Raw genomic sequence first — 22,234 nt, forward strand, 5'->3', positions numbered from 1 at the left:
ATTTTAAAATTCTAAAATACTAACGATTATTTTTTTTTTAAATACTTAATTTACCCTTAGCCCTGAATTTGGAAATAAATAGACTATCACTAAGTTTTTAAATTCATTGTTTTTTTTTTTTTAATTTTAAAATTCATTTCCATCTTAATAAAAATTTATCAATTGCTTCAGTTTAAGACTTCCGACCTTCTACTTGAAATTTCCTTTAAGAAAATTTATGTGAAGTTTCAGATAACAATCACCATAACATTAAAAATAGCATTAAAAATAACAAGAAGGCAAGTGTAAAAAGAGAAATACCTAAAAACATAACAATAAAACATTGATAATTTTAGCGACCTGTTTTGATCAAATATTGATTTTTTGCCGGCTCAAGGTCTAAAAACCCAATTGAAAAACAAAGTTTTTCGGTTTTTTATGCCAATATATTTCGGCTACACGGCGGTAACCTTCCTCAGGGCCACTGAAGACAACATAAAAACATAGAAAACAAACAATTAATATCACATATTGCACTAATAAAAATTAAAAATTAACAAAATGTTTACAAACAAAAGTTTTAACAAAAATTCACAATTACATCATTTGACATTAACATACATTGCTTCGTGTCTACGTCTGCACCGTCTAATCAGGTGTTTGCTACTGTCCTATTGTTGTTTAGTAGATGACGATACGCGTGAGCACATCCATCACAGTCCGTTTTATAGTTCATTCGAATTTTTGTGGGCGTGTTAATTATGTGTAGCATTTCCAATGTGTATCGTTTGTTGTAGTTTTTTTCTTGTGCGAGAATCTTTGCTGCATCGAAGTTTGGTGAGTGCCCACTGGCCGCACAGTGTGTCATGAGAGCAGTTTTTTTGAAAATTAACGTGATGACATTGTTTATAATCTGATTTGTGCTGGGACAGTCTCGTTTTTAGTTTTGCTTTTGTTGTGCCCATAGATGAATGGATTTGCAACTCTTTGTTTCGAGAGAGCGCTGTCAAAATGCACATTTTTTATAACATTTATCAATGATGCCAGTCTAAACAAAAATGAATAAATCTGAAAATGGGGATTTTTGACATACATTTCGGCGATTATAGTTTCAACCATTTAATAAAATGATAGTCGTAAAATATTTATATCCTTAAAGTTATTTTACAATAATACGACTAGTTAGAGTTAAATATAAACAAATCTAAGTAAAATTTACATTTCGATTAAATTAATTAGTCAAATATTGTAACGCATTTAACTCGCAGTGGAAACCATATATGCTTTTGAAATTTCAGTAAATCGTACCTATGATATAATAGTTAACATTATTTGATGGATAGAGCTTATACTACATGTCTGGCGTTCCAGGTTCTGTGGTCAAAATGGACTGGTTGCATCGAGACTTCATATTTACAAAACCTATTTTTAGTGATAACTTTCGAATGGGAAATAATATTTACCCTCCGCCTTCGAACTAATAATACTTACACTAAAACAAGTATTTTTATCCTTTTTCCCATAATTTTTGAAGGCTATTCTACAGTTGTAGGTCAAACTAAAGTTTACCAAAATTTTGTGGCACGTTTTTCGTTTTGGCTGGCACATTTTTTGTTCTGGCACCCGCTTCAGCTGGCGCGAGGGATTTATCTGTGATTATTGCCAGCAACAAATAGAAGATAAATCCCTCGTGAGAGCGAAAATATGAGAGCGTAACCAAAAGATTCGTATCAATCTAATGCGGCAGTTACCCACCGACGTGTGCCGTACGTAAGGACGTTTGTCGTACGAAGCACGTTTGACCGAACTCTCAAGCCCGTAGGAATCAATGTGTGCGTCTGTGTAAATGTACATAACATATTTGTGTGTGTATTGTTTACAGATAAGCACTGTTGCCATTGACCATTTTGCATGTATGCTTATGGAAACATCAACTTTTTCCAATTTAATGTTTGATATTGTAAAAGGCCGGAATACATATTAAATAAGTATAAATAGATTAAATATTTATAATCAACACTTTTACATAATTATTTCGAATTATTTCCACAATTTTTCAAACTTTAATTAGGCATTTTTGCATAAAATTGCAAACGGTCAAAAATTAGCGCACAAAAGTTTACTAGGCAACTCTGTCTAGTGAGAGAGCGATCAGCTGACACGTTCTTACGGAAAAAATCAAAATTGTTTTGATTTCTACGTTCCGGGCTACGTACGTACGGGCGTTGCACGTTGGTGAGTTTTCGTTTACATTGCACACTCATAAGATAGGTCGTGTCAGCTGACACGTTTTTTCTACGTACGTTCGTGGGTAACTGCCGCATAATCTATGGTTGTGCCTACGTCAGGCATGCTTAACGAACGAAACGATTCGTACGAAATGATATCGTTTCGTTCGTTAAGCATGCCTGGCCTACGTATATACTTTCACAAGCTTCGTTCGAGTTTCCATTACAAGGTATTTTATATACTAAATTACTTTTTTCGGTTGTTGGTATTTTTGTTTTTGTTCTGTTGAATATTGTTTTTAATGTGTTAGTCGGTTTGTGTGCTATCTTTACTTTTTCTGTATTATAGCAATCCGACTTCGCTAAACGTTCCGATAGCTGAGGTACATATGTTACCGTCTTAAACATTGTTTTTTGTGTGTTTTCTGAATTTGGTATCTGGTGTTGAATTAAAGGCCGTTTTAGTAAATTTTTGATAGTAGAATTCGAAAAATCGTTGTTTTTTAATAATAATGTAATTTCGTTTAAACTTTGTTTTTCAATTGGGGTTTTAGACCTTGAGCCGGCAAAAAATCAATATTATAACAATAAAACACAAAAACCCAAACAAGAAAGATACAAAAAACACAACAAAATTTCACAATAAAGGAGAAACAAGCGACTGCGGATTTTAATCTGTCACAACTGTTGTGTGTGTTGCTTTAACATTTTTAAAAACCCTTTTTTCCTCACTTCGGCCCCTAACACTATCTTATGCTGCTCTTAAGTTCCATATCCATCCTTCTACAGCTCTCCTTTTCTCTCTACCCTACCTTCTATAATTCCCACCCCACCCTCACCAAACACTGAAAGTATATCAAAATGGCGCTTAGAGCGCTATTTCGGTGCGGTATCTCCCAATGCTGCCCGACTAACCAACCCACCCCCAACCCGTTTTCTTTATACCTAGGTTCACTATGCCAAATATTGTATACGTATATGAAGGATGTCTATTCGAAATATCGGATATCTGTTTCGGCCATATTAGGCTATATAGAAAACTGGCAAGCCTTTAAGCCCCCGGGCCCGTCGTTTCTGATGGGGCCGCGATTTAGAGGTACTAAGACATTTTTTTTTTTAATTCAGGAGTCTTTAGTTCTTCCATGTGCAATTTTTAAGCCGAATTTCAAAAGCAAAAACGAAATTAATATTATAGTGAAGTGTGAAAAATAATTAGAAAAGTTCTTTTCCTTAAAATTGAAGAATACATATTTCATTTGGCAGCTGGCACAAAACCATTCAGGTTCTGCAACCGGTTCGACTATTGTTAATGATTTTTTGCCTGGGCCTTCGAACAGTGAGGAGACAATAAAAACATCAAACAAAAATATATGTTTACATGAATCCGAAATCGTAAAGTTTCGTGGGGACACTTACATAAGCATACTTTCGGGAGTTAAACTATAAAAATATTTCATAATAAGTTTCAAATCAAAAATAAATAGTGGTGTTCTCATTTTAAGTGGTCTAAAACCCACAACACTAATGAAGGTTCATCTTGAAAAAGTATTCCAACAATACCACCAACTCTGTATCAAAGTCCAGATTATTTAAACGACTTCGACATCGGTACCGTGAATAATGAGTTTTTGCGATCTGAAGAAGTGAACGAAATATTTGATCGACGAAAAAGTGTCCTGTATTTTCCACGTGATCGTCAGGACGAGACATTTCCTACCTCGTTGTTAAACAGAATCTTGCCAAATGGAGAGAAAGTGGAGCGTGACTGGTTGGGATGGAATAATAGCAATGTTTTTTATTGCCTACCATGTCGTCTGTTAAGCACTAATACTTTAAATCGACCTAAAATTTGTTGTCCTGGCGGATATTCGAAATTGCAGGTGGGAAGAAGCTATACGATAAACTGCCAGCACACGAAAATACTCAAGATCACATTAAATGTTATATTCAATGGCGATCTTTACAAAATCTAATTCAACAAGTAAGGAAGGCTAAGTTCGGGTGTAACCGAACATTACATACTCAGTTGAGAGCTGTGGAGACAAAGTAAGGGAAAATCACCATGTTGTAAAAAGAACCTAGGGTAACCCTGGAATGTGTTTGGATGACATGTGTATCAAATGGAAGGTATTAAAGAGTATTTTAAGAGGAAGTGGACCATAGTTCTATAGATGGACGCCATTTAGGGTTATTGCCATAAAGGTGGACCAGGCCTGACTCTAGAATTTGTTTGTACGATATGTGTATCAAATGAAATGTGTTAATGATAATTTTAAAAGGGATTGGGCCTAAGTTCTATAGGTGGACGCCTTTTCGAGATATCGCCATAAAGGTGGACCAGGGGTGACTCTAGAATTTATTTTGTACGATATGGGTATCAAATGAAAGGTATTAATGAGTATTTTAAAAGGGTGTGGGCCGAAGTTCTATAGATGGACGCCGTTTCGAGATATCGCCATAAAGGTGGACCAGGGGTGACTCTAGAATTTATTTTGTACGATATGGGTATCAAATGAAAGGTATTAATGAGTATTTTAAAAGGGCGTGGGCCTAAGTTCTATAGATGGACGCCGTTTCGAGATATCGCCATAAAGATGGATCAGGGGTGACTCTAGAATTTGTTTGTACGATATGAGTATCAAATGAAAGGTGTTAATGAGTATTTTAAGAGGGCGTGGGCCTTAGTTCTATATGTGGACGCCTTTTCGAGATATCGCCATAAAGGTGGACCAGGGGTGACTCTAGAATTTGTTTGTACTATATGGGTATCAAATGAAAGGGGGTGGGCCTAAGTTCTATAGATGGACGCCGTTTCGAGATATCGCCATAAAGATGGATCAGGGGTGACTCTAGAATTTGTTTGTACGATATGAGTATCAAATGAAAGGTGTTAATGAGTATTTTAAGAGGGCGTGGGCCTTAGTTCTATATGTGGACGCCTTTTCGAGATATCGCCATAAAGGTGGACCAGGGGTGACTCTAGAATTTGTTTGTACTATATGGGTATCAAATGAAAGGGGGTGGGCCTTAGTTCTATAGGTGGACGCCTTTTCGGAATATTGTTATAAAAGTGGACCAGGGGTGACTCTAGAATGCGTTTGTACAATATGGGTATCAAATGAAAGGTGTTAATGTGTATTTTAAAAGGGCGTCGGCCTTAGTTCTATAGGTGGACGCCTTTTCGAGATATCGCCATAAAGGTGGACCAGGGGTGACTCTAGAATTTGTTTGTACGATATGGGTATCAAATGAAAGGTGTTAATGAGTATTTTAAAAGGGCGTGGTCTTTAGTTCTATTGGTGGACGCCTTTTCGAAATATCGCCATAAAGGTGAACTAGGGGTGACTCTAGAATTTGTTTGTACTATATGGGTATCAAATGAAAGGTGTTAATGAGTATTTTGAAAGGGAGTGGGCCTTAGTTCTATAGGTGGACGCCTTTTCGGAATATCGTTATTAAAGTGGACCAGGGTTGACTCTAGAATGCGTTTGTACAATATGGGTATCAAACGAAAGGTGTTAATAAGTGTTTTAAAAGGGAGTGGGTCTTAGTTCTATAGGTGGACGCCTTTTCGGAATATCGTTATAAAAGTGGACCAGGGTGACTCTAGAAAGCGTTTGTATAATATGGGTATCAAATGAAAGGTGTTAATGAGTATTTTAAAAGGGCGTGGGCCTTAGTTCTATAGGTGGACGCCTTTTCGAGATATCGCCATAAAGGTGAACCAGGGGTGACTCTAGAATTTGTTTGTACGATATGGGTATCAAATGAAAGGTGTTAATGATTATTTTAAAAAGGAGTGGGCCTTAGTTCTATATGTGGACGCCTTTTCGAGATATCGGCATAAACGTGGACCAGGGGTGACTCTAGAATGTGTTTGTACGATATGGGTATAAAATTAAAGGTATTAATGAGGGTTTTAAAAGGGAGTGGCCCTTAGTTGTATATGTGAAGGCGTTTTCGAGATATCGACCAAAATGTGGACCAGGGTGATCCAGAAGATCATCTGTCGGGTACCGCTAATTTATTTATATATGTAATACCACGAACAGTATTCCTTCCAAAATTCCAAGGGCCCTGCAAAACTTTTTCATTTTCTTCTACTTAATATGGTAGGTGTCACACCCATTTTACCAAGTTTTTTTTCTAAAGTTATATTTTGCGTCAATAGACCAATACAATTACCATGTTTCATCCCTTTTTTCGTATTTGGTATATAATTATGACATTTTTTTCATTTTTCGTAATTTTCGATATCGAAAAAGTGGGCGTCGTCATAGTCGGATTTCGGCCATTTTTTACACCAATACAAAGTGAGTTCAGATAAGTACGTCAACTGAGTTTAGTAAAGATATATCGATTTTTGCTCAAGTTATCGTGTTAACGGCCGAGCGGAAGGACAGACGGTCGACTGTGTATACAAACTGGGCGTGGCTTCAACCGATTTCGCCCTTTTTCACAGAAAACAGTTTTCGTCCTAGAATCTAAACCTCTACCAAATTTCACAATGATTGGTAAATTTTTGTTCGACTTATGGCATTAAAAGTAAATTAAATGAAAAAGGGCGGAGCCACGCCCATTTTGAAATTTTCTTTTATTTTTGTATTTTGTTGCACCATATCATTACTGGAATTGAATGTTGACATTATTTACTTATATACTGTAAAGATATTAACTTTTCTTTTAAAATTTGAATTTAAAAAAAAAAATTTTAAAAAGTGGGCGTGGTCGTTCTCCGATTTTGCTAATTTTTATTAAGCAGGCATATAGTAATAAGTGTAACGTTCCTGGCAAATTTCATCATGATATCTTCAACGACTGCCAAATTACAGCTTGCAAAACTTCTAAATTACCTTTTTTTAAAAGTGGGCGGTGCCACGCCCGTTGTCCAAAGTTTTACTAGTTTTCTATTCTGCGTAATAAGTTCAACTCACCTACCAAGTTTCATCGCTTTATCCGTATTTGGTAAGGAATTATTTCATTTTTTCGATTTTTCGAAATTTTCGATATCGAAACAGTAGGCGTGGTTATTGTCCGATATCGTTTATTTTAAATAGCGATCTGATATGAGTGCCCAGGAACCTGCATACCAAATTTCATCAAGATACCTCAAAATTTGCTCAAGTTATCGTGTTAACGGACAGACGGACGGACGGACGGACGGGCGGACGGACATTGCTCAATCGAATTTTTTTTCGATACTGATGATTTTGATATATCGAAGTCTATATCTATCTCGATTCCTTTATACCTGTACAACCAACCGTTATCCAATCAAAGTTAATATACCTACTCTGTGAGCTCTGCTCAACTGAGTATAAAAAGAGGCTACAACTGATATACTTATTAATGAACAGCTAATCACTGAAACTCAATAGTGGAAAGAAATTTTATATAGAACACGTGAGGGAAACTACATATCGTTAGCTTAATGTGAAAATGTGCTAAGTCAACTTTTACGAATTTTACAGGAGACGAAAAAAAATTAATAACTTGAAATAACCTTCTTTTTTCAAAACTGTGAATGAAAATGCATTAATTGCAATGCTTTTGAGTGTAGAAGCTTTGAAAAAGTTAAATAAAAGTTATGTATGCCAACCCAGCAGCTATTTTATGACTTAGCACAATTTCCGCACTCATAACGAATTTTTTCTCCAGACCTAGCACTTTTTACTCAATATGTTTTCCCATCACTCCTCACCTTTAATGATTGAAATAAAACACTACAACTGTATATTGTACAAAAAATACTATTTAGAGCCAAGCACAGCTGCTCAACTGCGGTGTTGAAAATATTGGACGATATACGGGTGCCTTTTGATAAAAATCAGCTCACGTTGCTCTGTCTATTAGATTTTTCGAAAGCTTTTGACTCTGTCAATCACCAGTTGCTTTGTAACAAACTGAGAAAATATTTTGGATTCAGTGGAAATGCAGTGAAGATTATGGATAGCTATCTGACCGGTAGATGCCAGCATTACTTGCACGGGCTACGAAATATCGCAGTCAAAATGTTTAACCCTGGGAGTTCCACAAGGTTCGATCCTTGGACCCCTATTATTCAGCCTGTTTCTAAATGACATTTTCCTAGAGTGCAGTCACGTTAGAATGCATGCCTATGCTGATGATGTGCAAATATACATATCTGATAGTATTAGTAACACCAATGACCTTTGCGCTAAATTAAATGGAGAATTGTTGAAAGTGTCGCACTGGGCTAGCAAAAATGGTCTCTGCCTCAACGCAAGTAAGTCTTCTGTATTACCGGTATCAAGGAAAAAGATCGTTATTGGTAATCTACCTATCATACATATTGATAACAACGTGATTAATATTGTTAACAAGGTTAAAAACCTGGGATTTGTTGTTAACTCCAGTCTTACTTGCGTTGATCATGTTAATTTCATGGTAGGGAGGGTATACTGCACACTCCGAAATCTAAGACAGTCGCCAATATTTACGCCAGTTGCCATACGTAAAAAAATTGCAGCTCAACTATTGTTGCCGATAATAACCTACTCAGAGTTGGTATACAATAAATTAGATTCCTGTTCCGCTCATAAAATTGATGTTGCGTTCAACCACATAACGTGATATGTGTATGGCCTATGTAAGTTTGTACTAAGCTTCTTGGTTGTGAAATCCATGCTTATTTGAAAATGAAAAGTTGTATTTTTGTCGTTCAGCTGATTGCCACAAAAACGCCCTCTTATCTATATGAAAAGCTTGTTTTTCCTAGGTCTAGTCGTTTGAATGATTTAATCGTGCCGAGTTTCAACTTTGTGGCTTCAACAAGACTCTTTTTGTAAATAATATACGCACTTGGAATTCCATACCAGCTGCCACAAAGAACCGTATAAACCAAGGGAACTATAGAAAAATTATTTATCAATATTTTTCGACATAATTTGCTTAAATTGGCCACCTATAAAACTATTAATTACTTACTTATCTTAGATTGTATTATCTTTTATTAATTTACTTTTCTGTATATGTTTTATGTATAATGATTTCTATGAATAGTATAATATTATACACTACTAACTGGATGTTTAGTTTTGATATAATTTTTAAATTTAAATTAAATTGATTTTGTTAACATAAATATTTTTGAGTAAGAGTTATGTGATAAAAGTTGTGCTAAAAAAGACTGCAGTCAGGTCTTATTGTCCTAATGTTTCCTAAATATATAATAACCAGCAGACCCGGCAGACGTTGTTCTGCCCTAAATTTGGCCTATCTGCATACATTTTAATAAGCTTTTTCCATCTAACTCTGCCCTACCCCTCTACACTTTTTCCTAATCTTTTTATTCACTCCTCCATCCGTCTTTTTCGCTTCATCTCCATCTTCGTCTCATTCTATCTCTTTATCAGCCTCCTTCTCTCTTTTCTTTTCTCTCAAGTTTTTCTCCTTCTTTTTCATCTCTTATGGCCAGTCCCAGAGGGTGGTATGTATTTTGTTCCATTCCCATTCCGAGTATCAGTCCCAGTCCCACTCCGAGGCTCAGTCTCAGTCCCAGTCCTAGTCCTAATCCCAGTCCAAGTCCGTCTCTGGTATACTTCCCGGAAAAAAGCATCATAAATATTAATATAATTTATTTATTTATTTCATAATTTATTTATTTATTCATATTATAGTCTAGGACAATCAGAACCTCCTTACATACTATTTACTAATATATCTTAACTAATAAATATATAATATTCAAATTATTTCATTCAATAGCAGTTTAAACCTAAATTTATTTAATGCAAAATCAATATCTATAGAATACAGCAAATTAAACTCCCTCATTGCCCTAGCAATTGGAGAATTGGAAACATAAGTCGTTCTAAATCTATCTAACCAGAAAAAATCGTGACATCGAAGGGTTTGCGATGGTACATTGAACCGTATACGTTCTAAAACCGTCAACCGTCCCATTGATGATATCATATAAAAATGTCAATAAAAGCATTGATCTTCTACTCACTAAAGAATTAAGGTTAATTAAAAGACACCTAGAACTGTATGTTGGAACAGGGTCGTGAAAACGCAAAGACCGGAGGGCAAATCGCAAAAATATTTTTTGAATACGCTCAAGTCGGTCTATATGGCAGGCATGGTACGGCCTCCAAATGAAAACAGCATATTCTAGTTTAGACCGCACTAGGGTTGTAAATAAAAGTTTTAAAGTATAAGGATCACTAAAATCCATACTGAAACGGCGAATGAACGCGAGTGTGGAATAAGACTTCGCAATGACATAATTAATCTGACTTTGAAATAGAAACTTCGGATCAAAGACTACACCAAGGTCTGATATTTCATCAACAACCCTCATCGTAGAGTCCCCAATATGATAAGAAACAGGAAGAACATTTCGAGTTTTAGCAAAGGTAATACTAAAAAATTTACTTATATTTAAAAGCAGACGATTCCGTCTACACCAGTCCATTACGTTATCAAGATCAGCTTGGAGCATAGTGGACTCAGATTGAGTCGTGATTGATGCAAAGATTTTCAAGTCATCAGCAAACATTAAGAATTCAGCATAACTGAAATAATGACGTATGTCATTAATAAAGATAACAAATAATAAGGGACCCAACACACTCCCTTGGGGTACAATATTTTAATATTTTTAAACAAAAAAGAATAGAAACCATGTACATCCATTTGCACTGACGACTTGATCACCGAGATGCCACAAATGACATCTTCAAGAATCAGGGACAATAGACCAAAATTAATAGGGGTGTCATTTTCCGTATCTAGTTCCTCGGTGAGAAACGTCCCAGTCTCAAATTTCGCCCCGAAAAAATCAGCAAAGAGGTTGACAGCTTCGCCGAGGGAAAACGCAGAGTTTCCATTATAAGAAACTTGAGATGGGATACTTGCACACGACTTTTTAGCCTTAACGTAACACCAAAAAGATTTAGGGTTTAACTTAATATCCCTTTCAAATTTAGCAACATACTCTTTACGAAGTTTCTTACTCAAAGATTTGTACTTACTTGAGTATAATAAATATTTATCCTTATGAAGACGCATTTTAGATAATTTATACCTTTTAAAAAATGTATTCCTTAAATTTTTAAGGCTTTTCAACTTTCTTGTATACCAAGGTATTTTGTAACATTTCCTTTTCACTCGAGAAATTAAAGTGGAGCAAATTTCATTGACTTTAACTTTGAAAAGATCAAAGCATTCATTTACACTTTTCCCAGAAAATATAGTATCCCAATCATGCAAATTGATTCTATCGCTAATGGCATTAAAGTTGCAATTTTTGAAACAGGATAATTGGTAGCAAACCTAAATCAACATTTCTAAATTCGTAAAACTCCAGTTGCAGGCCAAGAGGAACATGATGCAAGCCGGGGCCTAAGCAAATTTATATACCAAATTTCAGTCAAATCGAATAGGACGTGTAAATAGGTATGTGGGTATTATTAGTTCATGTCTTTATTTTGGCTTCCCATGCATATTTATCAGTTATGCCAGGTTGATGCGACTAAATCGAATATCACAATGAAAATTACTTTAAAGCTCTCTGCAACAGCTTTCATTTGATATCCATAATACACACACATTCTAGGGGTATCCGGGTCCATGTTTTGGCCTATATCTCGAGACCGTAGTCACTCAGCGGTGTAAAACTTACTCTGTATTATAGCACACATCAACAGATTCAGTTTGATACCCATAATATAAAAACACATTCTAGGTGTATCCGGGTCCATGTTTTGGCCTATATCTCGAGACCCTAGCCTCGCAGTTGTATGAAAATTATCCTGTACTATAGCACTCATCAACAGCTTTCATTTTATATCCATATTGTATAAACACATTCTAGGGGTACCCGGGTCCCCGTTTTGGCCTATATCTCGAGACCCTAATCACCCAGGGGTATGAAAATTATCCTGTACTATAGCACTCATCAACAGCTTTCATTTGTTATCAATATTGTATAAACACATTCTAGGGGTACCCGGGTCCACGGTTTGATCTCAAGACCCTAGGCACGTAGCGAAAAAAGAGGTGGATGTTGGCCGATTCTCAGACATACCCAATATGCTCACAAAATTTCATGAGAATCGGCCGTTTCGGAGGAGTTAAGCCTCTAACACCGTGACAGAAGAATTTTATATATTAGATTGAATTTTTTCTAAAAAAAAAATCATAACTGAAGAATGGCTAAACCGATTTGGGATTTCAAAATCAACTAAACATCACCTCTCCTTCCTGTATCTTTCCTAAAAATTTCATGGCAATTTTTCTATCCGTTCTCGACTTATGGAGTGACAATCAAAATGTAAACTTCTTTTTATATATATAATAATAATTTGTCAAACTATTTCTAACGGTTCTGATCTGGACTCTTTTGCCGGATGGTGCGCAGACAATAATTTATATTTAAATTCAAACAAATGCTGTGTTGTGTCTTATTCCAAAAAAACAACTGCCACATACTTTATCTACAAACTAAATACTAAATCTCTTAATCGTTGTCAAGAGAGTAAAGACTTGAGTCTAATTTTTAACTCCAAACTCTCTTTTGTTGCAATGTTTGGGTTCAATAGACAAAACACCAGTGACTAGACCAGAAGGTACTTCATATATCCTTGGTCAGAAGTCTTCTTGAATATTGCTCAATAATATGGAATCCTTCCTATGAATATAACTCCTATAAAATTGAGGGAGTTCAACAATTTTTTACATTTACGTCTGCTTCACTGGCCAGACGGCCTCCCATCCTATAATGTAATAAACGTTAGCATGAATTGCTCTGATTTATCTAATTTGCTCATTCCATATGATCTTCGGCATAATATATTATTTATCTAAATAACTAATAAAACAAATTATGCTATGAATGAACCTATAACTAGGACTATACATCTAGCAAATCGATTCAGTACTGTTCTTAATTTTAATAACAGCTTATATAAGTTTAAGCTTGAATTGTTTTCTATTTTTAACTAGTCTGTAACAAAGCATGTAGTTATCGACATGTAAGAATTGAAGTAGATTATGGTCAGTGCAAAGCATTTATCAAACACCAAAGGCATGTCTCAATTGGGTAAATCCAATTTCAAGGGGCTGTGTAGGCAAACCTCTCAAGGGGTTCCCAGCGCAATATATAGCTTCTCCAACCCAATTGCCAACCGCGCCTACTCGTGGCGAATTCTGTTTCATTGACAGACGAGGCTCTGGCGACCCCAAGTTCCTCATGAAACTAGTAGGGGTGGGGAGGACGGGATGGCCTAGAAGGTTTAATGTCATATAAATCGTTCCCGAGATGGTCGGACTAGTACCTTAATAATGCTTTGTTACCGGAACGTACCGGATCTATATGCAGCAAAGGACCATCAACATCGGCCCAAAGCCTTCGGGGAGTGTCTTTATCGTTAATACAGCAAGAACAACAAAGCATGTACTTTTAGACTGAATGAATTAAATAAATAAATAAAATGCGCCCACAAAGAAATGACTAGTAATTCAGATTGATATTACTGACAGGTTGACTTAGCATATTTTTTTTTTGAACAGTTGACGATTTAGCACATTTACACATCATTGCAAACAGCACGTAAAAATTAAAAATTAAAAATGTTTTTTCTTGTGATCGATGTATTTTGAATTCAGTTTTAAAACTGCATTAAAATACAATTTTTCAAAAAAAGTGACTTAGCACATTTTCACATTTAGCTAACGATATATGAGATCAACGCAAGGAAGCCAAGTATTTTGCTATTATCGTTGATGCTACGCCTGATGCTAGTCACGTTGAACAGAGTACGTTCATTTCGCGCTACCTCCATTTCATTTCGAAAGCAACAAATTTTACAATTCAAGAACGGTTTTTGGCTTTCGTGGATTGTAACCAAAAAACTGGTCAGGAAATCGCAGATTTAATTTGCTATACTCTAGGTAAACATGAAATCCCATTAAAAGATTGTTGTGCACAAGGGTATGATAACGGGCCAACATGAAATGAGCTTATAACGGAGCAGAACGTCATATTCTCAACAAAAGCTCGAATGCTGATTACTCGCCTTGTGCAACCCACAGTCGCAATTTATGTGGTATTGATGCTGCAGAATGTTGTACTACTGCAATTACTTTCTTCGGAGTTATACAAAAATGTTTTACTATTTTCAGCAGTAGTCCACAACGAAAGTGTACAGAGCACTCTTCACAGACTTTCAGATACTAGGTGGTCGGCTAAAATTAAGGCAATCAGACCATTCGCAAACTATGTTCCAAGATTGACACAAGCACTAAACGCATTATTGTTATTATATACCTTGATAAAATTGAACATCTAGTTGACAATCGCAAAAGTTAAAACTAATACCATAGCCATCCAGTAGCACAACTTATCGCTCCTAGCCGGAGCATAGGGCGGAGACAAACGCTCTCAAACGATTTCTATCAGTCGCTAAACGTCTTATTTCATTCCAGGTGGCGGTGGAAGAGCCCTCATTGAAAATCGTACGCATTCAAGTTTGTCGAGGACGTCCCCTGCGCCTGCTTAGTTGTGGGTTCCATTGGAAGGCCATTTTGACAACGTTGTCATCTTCTCTGCTGAGAGTGTGACCGATCCAACCCCACTTACGTTTTTTACTTTCAGTGTTGATTGAGTTTGTGTTTGTTGTTTGTGAGTGACAGTATCGGCGTTACTGATTGTTCTTGGCCAAAGGATACGGCAGACTATTCGCAGATACTTGTTTATAAACGATTGCAGTCGTCGGCTAATACGGTCAGAGACAAGCCAGGTTTCGGATCTATATAACTGATTTCACGCTGGTGTTAAAAATCCTCAATTTTGTTTTCATCGACAGTATGCGAGAGCGCCATACTCGGGTTAACTTATGGAATGCAGTTGTGCCCTACAGATCATTGCAGATACATTCGATTCTGCACCGCCATCTTTAGTAATTTGGCTACCAAGGTAGCAGAACTCTTCTACATCCTCAATGACGGTAGTGCTGCCATTTGACACAAGTTGGAGAGGAGATGTGTTCGTTGTTTGCAGTCTCATTAGCTTAGTTTTTGCGCTTAGTTTCTGATTCAGCCTCCATTGTAACCCATCCGCGGCTTCTGCGTTTGTGCGCTTCAAGATATCATGCAGCACTACTATGAAAAGCAGCGTTGATAAGACGCACCCTTGTCGTACGCCTTTGTTTATGCTAAATTTGTTGCTGTTTTTTCCTTTGAAGCGTACACTGATCATTGCATATTTGTAAAGGGCCTTAATCATGTCGATGTCTTTCTCTGGGACGCCACAGTGTTGCAGCGCACTCCATATCGCGTCACGGAAGATTGTGTCAAACGCACGTTGAAAGTCAGCGAAGAGAAGATATAGTGGCGATCTCCATTCATTAGACTATTCTATGATTATTCGTAAGGTATTGATGTGGTCCAGGCAATATCGATTTGGTCTAAAGCCGTTCTGTTCTTTACGCAATTGTGCGTTGGGCGTGGGCGTTATTCTTGCAAGTATGATGAATGCTAGAACGTTATGGATTGTGTTAAGCAATGTAATGCTGCGCCAGTTTTTGCATTGGCAAAGATCGCCTTTTTTGGGATAGTGATTATAACCTCTTCTTTCCATTCACCAGGAATTGTGGAGCCTGTCCACGCTGATTGTATAATAGGATGTAGGGCGCGGGCAGTGACGTTCGCATTACCTAAGCTAAATTTGACTACACAAGCATATTAAGATGTTACCGACATTCTCAAGTACATCAACAAGTTCGAATGTATCTTGCTGTACTCAATTTGGTTCAAAATACTGACTACCATTAATAAAAGAAACGTCGTACTCCAAGCTAGAGACGCCACCATAGATGAAAAGGTCCGATATCTAGATGCCTTATCTGCTGATTTGAAGTTGATCAGGAACCAATGGGAAACAATTTGAAACGAATGCAAAACCGTTGCTATTCAATTAAACATCTCGCCAAAGTTTCCAGACATTCGGAGGAGAACACCCAAAAGACGTTTTGAAGATAATGGAAATGAGATGATTACGGATGATCCAATACATTCTTGGTGATCGTTGATTCGGTAACCACGGCATTACGGAGAAATTTGAACGAGACGTTTTCCTTTTGGTGGCAATTTGACGACATAGATGAAACTACGGTTCGGGCGAGCGCAGCAAAATTTGTCGAAAAATACAAGTCGGACGTTTCTTAAAGCTCAGAATTCGAAATAATTCACTTGAAACACATTTACGAAGCAAATTTTGATAAAGGTCTGTCGCCATTGGAAGTGCTAAATGCCATCTATGTTCAAAATCTGTATACAATTTTCCCCAACATTTGTGTTGCTTTATATATCTTTAGCACTATATATGCCATTGTAGCTAGTGCGGAACGTTTTTTCAGCGTCTTTGCAAGAACCAAAAACTTTCATAGATCGTGTTCATCTCAAGAGCGAGTTTCAGGACTTGCCACCAGGGCTGGATTAACAAGTAGGCAGAATAGCGAGTTGTCTAAATCGGGGGCCCTAGAAAAATGTAAAAAGTCTTCAAAAATTTTCTTACCAACATAAAATTCTAGAGAGTGAAAGAAAAATATAATCAGGGCACGTATTACGATCAGTGACTGAAAACCATTTTCACTCAAGCAATAAGTATGCAACTGTCAAACTTTTTTTAAAAATTATAATAAGGAATAGATCTAACAAGTACTATTTGTCGCTAGTTCAAATATGCGATTAATCCGATCCACATTTCAAGAGCTATTGTGATTTAAAAAATGAGTTTCGATCACGAATCGTAACACGTAATACAGGCCCAGAACTGAAAATAAATTTTGCTCAAATAAATAAAACTCAATTTACCGCATTCAAAATGCGACGACCGACGAACTAAGCAAGGTTCTTAAAAAGGACATTTCCGACTCATTTGACAAATTGTATGAGCGTACAAAGAAGTTTATCGAAGTGAAAGGGGAGTATATTGAATAATAAAAAAGAATTATCTAAAAATGTACACTGGTTGTTTTATTTTGAAAAATTTCGGTTAGTTTTGGAACAGAGGGTGTAGAAGCTTTCAAGCGGAAATTTCAACTACAATGATGAATGAGTGAAGGATTAATGATGGATGACATATAAATGAATAACGAATTTGGGTATTTCCTGATATTGTGCACCTTCTGAACGAAGAAATAACTTCAATATTCAGTATTGTAATATGGTCTTTATTTAGTCTACTTTGGGACTAGTACAATTATACTTCAATATGGCGGACTTCATAAAAGCGTGGTTAAATCAAACAGATTGCTGATTCCTCAGCTTGCGCTGCTTTTATACTCTCGGTTTTCTCGTTCACCCATCTCTCCTAAGGTCTAGTAATATCGCGAACTGTTGTAAGTCATGCTTGGTTGCCAGCTATATACATATATATTTGTAGTTTATACATGTGTATGTGTGAGTAACTACTTCGGCTGATGACTACATGTGTGTGCGTGATATATCTCTTCACTTCGAGCTGCTGGTTATATTTGTGGAATGTTTTTCGTTGACTTGTACATAAGTGTCGCTGCTTGCTGTGTTTTGTTGTTGCGAATCCAGCCCTGTTTGCCACGTTTTGTGTTGAATCTGTTTTGGCAACACAGTTAAATTTGGATATTATTATAAAAAATGTTGAAGCGAAAAAATCAAGAAAAGCCACTCTTTGTTATCCGAACGTTCTATATTGAAAAATTAAAATTTATTATCATCATTATATTTATCAGAAATGTACTAAAATGTTACCAAATAACTAGAAAAGATTATTTAAAACAATATGTGGCTTTTAAAAGAGAATTTTATTTCTACGTTACAATAAAACAGTATAAATAGTAAATATTCTGTGTTGATTTTATTTTCAGATCTTAGGCCGAAAATCAATTAGTTGATGTGGCAAAGACTTTTTTGATGTAATCTATCAATAATTATTCATGCATGAGATGTCCTTAATTCAAATTAATCAAATGTATTATTGAATTTATTATAGGGGGCCCGTAAATTGTTTAGTCCCGGGCCCGGATTTCCTCTCTACGCCACTAGGTGGCGCATGGATCGCAATATTTCACAAAAAATCGTATTTGTGGTCCGATTTGGCTTTAAATGCGATTTGTGAAAAAACTAAGAAAGATAAAAAATTTCGGTTTGCTCCATTGGAAATTCCTAATAAATTTCCATATCGAAAGTTTCGATATATGAAAAAACTGGGACAATGCATTAACAAGTAATGATAAAGTGCGTGGGTGGAGCCGTGTGTAAAAGTCTACGAAAGTGGGGAAAGCTTCTGATCGCCATTCACCTGAGAAAGGCCAGAACGATTCTTTTGCATGTGGTTCAAGCAGCTCACTACTTCCGGTCGCCTGCGGCCAAGTATCCTCTGGGTAGCCGTTTAGTGGCGACAACCTGGCTAGGCCACTCTGATATAATCGGTTTAAGGGATATCCAGGGGATCTTTCATCAGCAGCGTCTGTCCACAACGAGGTGCGGCTGCAAGCGGCCGTCTGTCTTGGATCAAGCGGCTAGCTATATAAACGTGCCATTCATATTTTCGCCTCCGCTGAGCGGGTTGTGCGCTGGGCTTGGAACTCGCCACGTCAAACCACACTCCAATGTAAAGAACCAACAAGCCTCGGGTAAAAAGAAACGCTCCTATTGATGCAACTGGAACGTCCGCTCCCTGAATGGGATTGGCGCAGGTGCCCGGCTAGTTGATGTCCTCATCAAAGCAAAATCTGACATCACAGCCGTCACGAAATGCGTTGGACGAAGGAAGGTAGAAGGAAGATAAAGAAGTGTGACATCTATTATAGTAAACATACAAATAAGCGCAGTTTCAGCGTTGGATTCGTGGTGGGAGAGAGACTTTGTCAAGTACTGGCGTTGACGCCTGTGAAGGAACGTCTCGCCGCTATCCCAATAAAAGCAAAATTTTTTAATATATCATTCATCTGCGCCCATGCACCAACAGAGTTGAAAGACGATGAGGAGGTGAAAGACGCTTTTTATGAACAATTAGAAGGGACATACGAGCGCTGCCCACGACATAATATAAAAGTCGTGCTTGGCGACTTTAACGCCAGGGTGGGCAAAGAAGGTGTAAAACATATATGTCCCATCTGCCAATTTGTAGGGAAAATCAAAAGGGAGCAAGACGCAAATTTGAAGAGAGGTTCGGCTTAAATATTCATGGAGATAAATCGCGCCAAGAACTAATTATTATTATTTTTCTATTTTATTTTTTATGGTTAATGCGTCAAGCGTAATACAAATGCTGAATCAGTTAAACAAATAAATAGCTTTTATTCTACCGAAATAACAAATACAAGGTTTTTATGTTTATTCTAGCAAAATGAAATTAGTGCGTATATTCTATTATTTTTCAAAGAAAAATTTAATTGTGCTTCATTGTTCGTTTCTATATTTGTACAGCTGAATCGTGGTATTAACTTCACATAGGTTAAGTGATACGTGTACAATATGACCATATTTTTTCCCCAGCGGGTTAGGGGGTCAGAATTTATCCGCGGTAGGTATGTCTGTTGTAAGAGGCGCCTAAAATACCAGATTCAAGGGGCTGTGTATCGTAACCCTTCTGGTTGCCAGCGCAATATATAGTTTCTCCAAACCCAATAGTCAGACCCACATAACCGCGGCGAATCCTGTTTCACTAACAGACGAGGCTCGGGCGACCCCAAGCTCCTCATGGAACTTGGGGGTGGGGAGGGAGGGATGGCTGGAAGGTTTAATGTGGCCACATAAATCGTTCCCGAGATGGTCGGGACAGCACCTTAATGGTGCTGTGTTACCGGAGCGTACCGGATATATATCCGGCAAAGGACCATCACATCGATAACCCTCCCCAAAGCCTTCGGGGATAACAACAAAATGACCGTATTTTTAACCATTTCAGACATATGCGACACAGGTGTCCCAAAAATATTTCTGCTAGCCACCAATAACGCCCGAAAATTTTACAAAAAAATTCGGCGACAGACGGAAGGTTTTAAGACCGGGGCAAACTCCTGTAAGAACGAAAACGGCGACCTTGTAACTGATGTCCAGAAAATACTTAGATTATGGATGGACCACTTCTCTGCTCTCCTAAATGGAGGCATCGATTTACCGCACAGGGATGACGCGCCCGATCCCGCAATCGATGATGATGGAATGAATGTCCCCCACCCGATTATGACGAAGTTAGAATAGCAATAACCAGATTGAAAAACAACAAGTCCGCGGGCGCTGATGGATTGCCTGCGGAGCTATTCAAATACGGCGGCGAGGAGTTGGTAAGGCGCATGCATCACCTTCTTCGAAAAATATGGGCGGACGAGTGCATGCCCCACCATTGGAATCTAAGTGCTCATTGCCCAGTCCACAAGAAGGGGATACTACAAACTCCAACATCTATCGCGGAATCAGCCTTCTTAATATAGCATATAAGGTCCTGTTAAGTGTATTGTGCAAAAGAGTGAAGCTCACCGTGAATCGGCTGATTGGACCTTATCAGTGCGGCTTCAGGCCTGGTAAATCTACGATCGACCAGATTTTCACAATGCGTCAAATCTTGGAAAAAACCCGCGAAAAAAGAATCGACACACATCACCTCTTCGTCGATTTTAAAGCCGCATTCGACAGCACGAAAAGGAGCTGCCTATATGCCGCTATGTCTGAATTTGGTTTACCCGCAAAACGTATACGGCTGTGCAAAATGACATTTTGACTACGAATTGAGCAACACCATCAAGCTGTTCGAAACTAAAAGAAGATTCAGACAGGGTGACCCCCTATCGTGCGATTTCTTTAACTTGATGCTGGAGAAAATTATACTAGCTGCAGAACTTAACCGCTCTGGAACAATATTCTATAAAAGCGTGCAATTACTGGCATATGCGTATGACATTGATGTCATCGGCCTAAACACTCTTGCCAATATATGCTACTTTGGACTAGGTAGGCAACTGAAAAGTAAAGTCCTCTCCCGGCAAACGAAAATCATACTCTACAAGTCACTTATCGTTCCCGTCCTGCTGTATGTTCATGGACCATGACAACATCAGATGAAGCGGCTCTGGGAGTGTTCCAGAGAAAAGTTCTTCGAAAGATTTATGGACCTCTATGCGTTGGCGATGGCGAGTACCGAAGAAGATTTAACATTGCCATGGTTTGCGAATGAAAGATGACGCTCCGGCCAAGAAAGTGTTTCTATCGGAACCCGCCTATGGAATCAGAGGTAGAGCGCGGCCCCCACTACGTTGGAAGGACCAGTTGGAAAACGATTTGAACTCCCAATTTGTGCCGGTTGGCAGAGAGAAGGAGTGACTGGCGCGCCTTGTTGGACGGCCATAACCGTTTAAACCGTTAAGCGCCAATTAAGTAAGTAAAAGCTCTCAGTGAAAACCCATCTGCCTTGCAGATGCCTTTCGGTGTCGACATAAAACATGTAGGTCCCGTCCGGCCAATTTGTAGGGAAAATCAAGAGGAGCACGACGCAAATTGGAAAAGAAGCTCGGCCTTATATATCTTCGGAGATTATCGCGCCTTACATTTATTTTTTTCGAATTCGAAAATTTCGAAAAACCGAAAAAGTGCGATAATTCATTATCAAAGACGGATAGAGCGATGGAACTTGGTGGGTGGATTGACCTTATGACAGCAAAATAGAAAATTAGTAAAATTTTGGACATTGGGTGTGGCACCGGCCACTTTTAAAAGAAGGTTATTTAAATATTTTGCGAGCTGTAATTTGGCAGTCGTTGAAGATATCATGATGAAATTTGGCAGGAACGTTACTCCTATCACTATATGTATGCTTAATAAAAATTAGCAAAATCGGAGAACGGCCACGCCCACTTTAAAAAAAAAATTTTTTTTAAGTCAAATTTTAACAAAAAATTTTATATCTTTACAGTATATACATAAGTAAATTATGTCAACATTCAACTCCAGTAATGATATGGTGCAACAAAATACAAAAATAAAATAAAATTTGAAAATGGTCGTAGCTCCGCCCTTTTCCC

This window comes from Eurosta solidaginis, chromosome 1 (assembly GCF_040869045.1).
Source record: "Eurosta solidaginis isolate ZX-2024a chromosome 1, ASM4086904v1, whole genome shotgun sequence".
Lineage (NCBI taxonomy): Eukaryota > Metazoa > Arthropoda > Insecta > Diptera > Tephritidae > Eurosta > Eurosta solidaginis.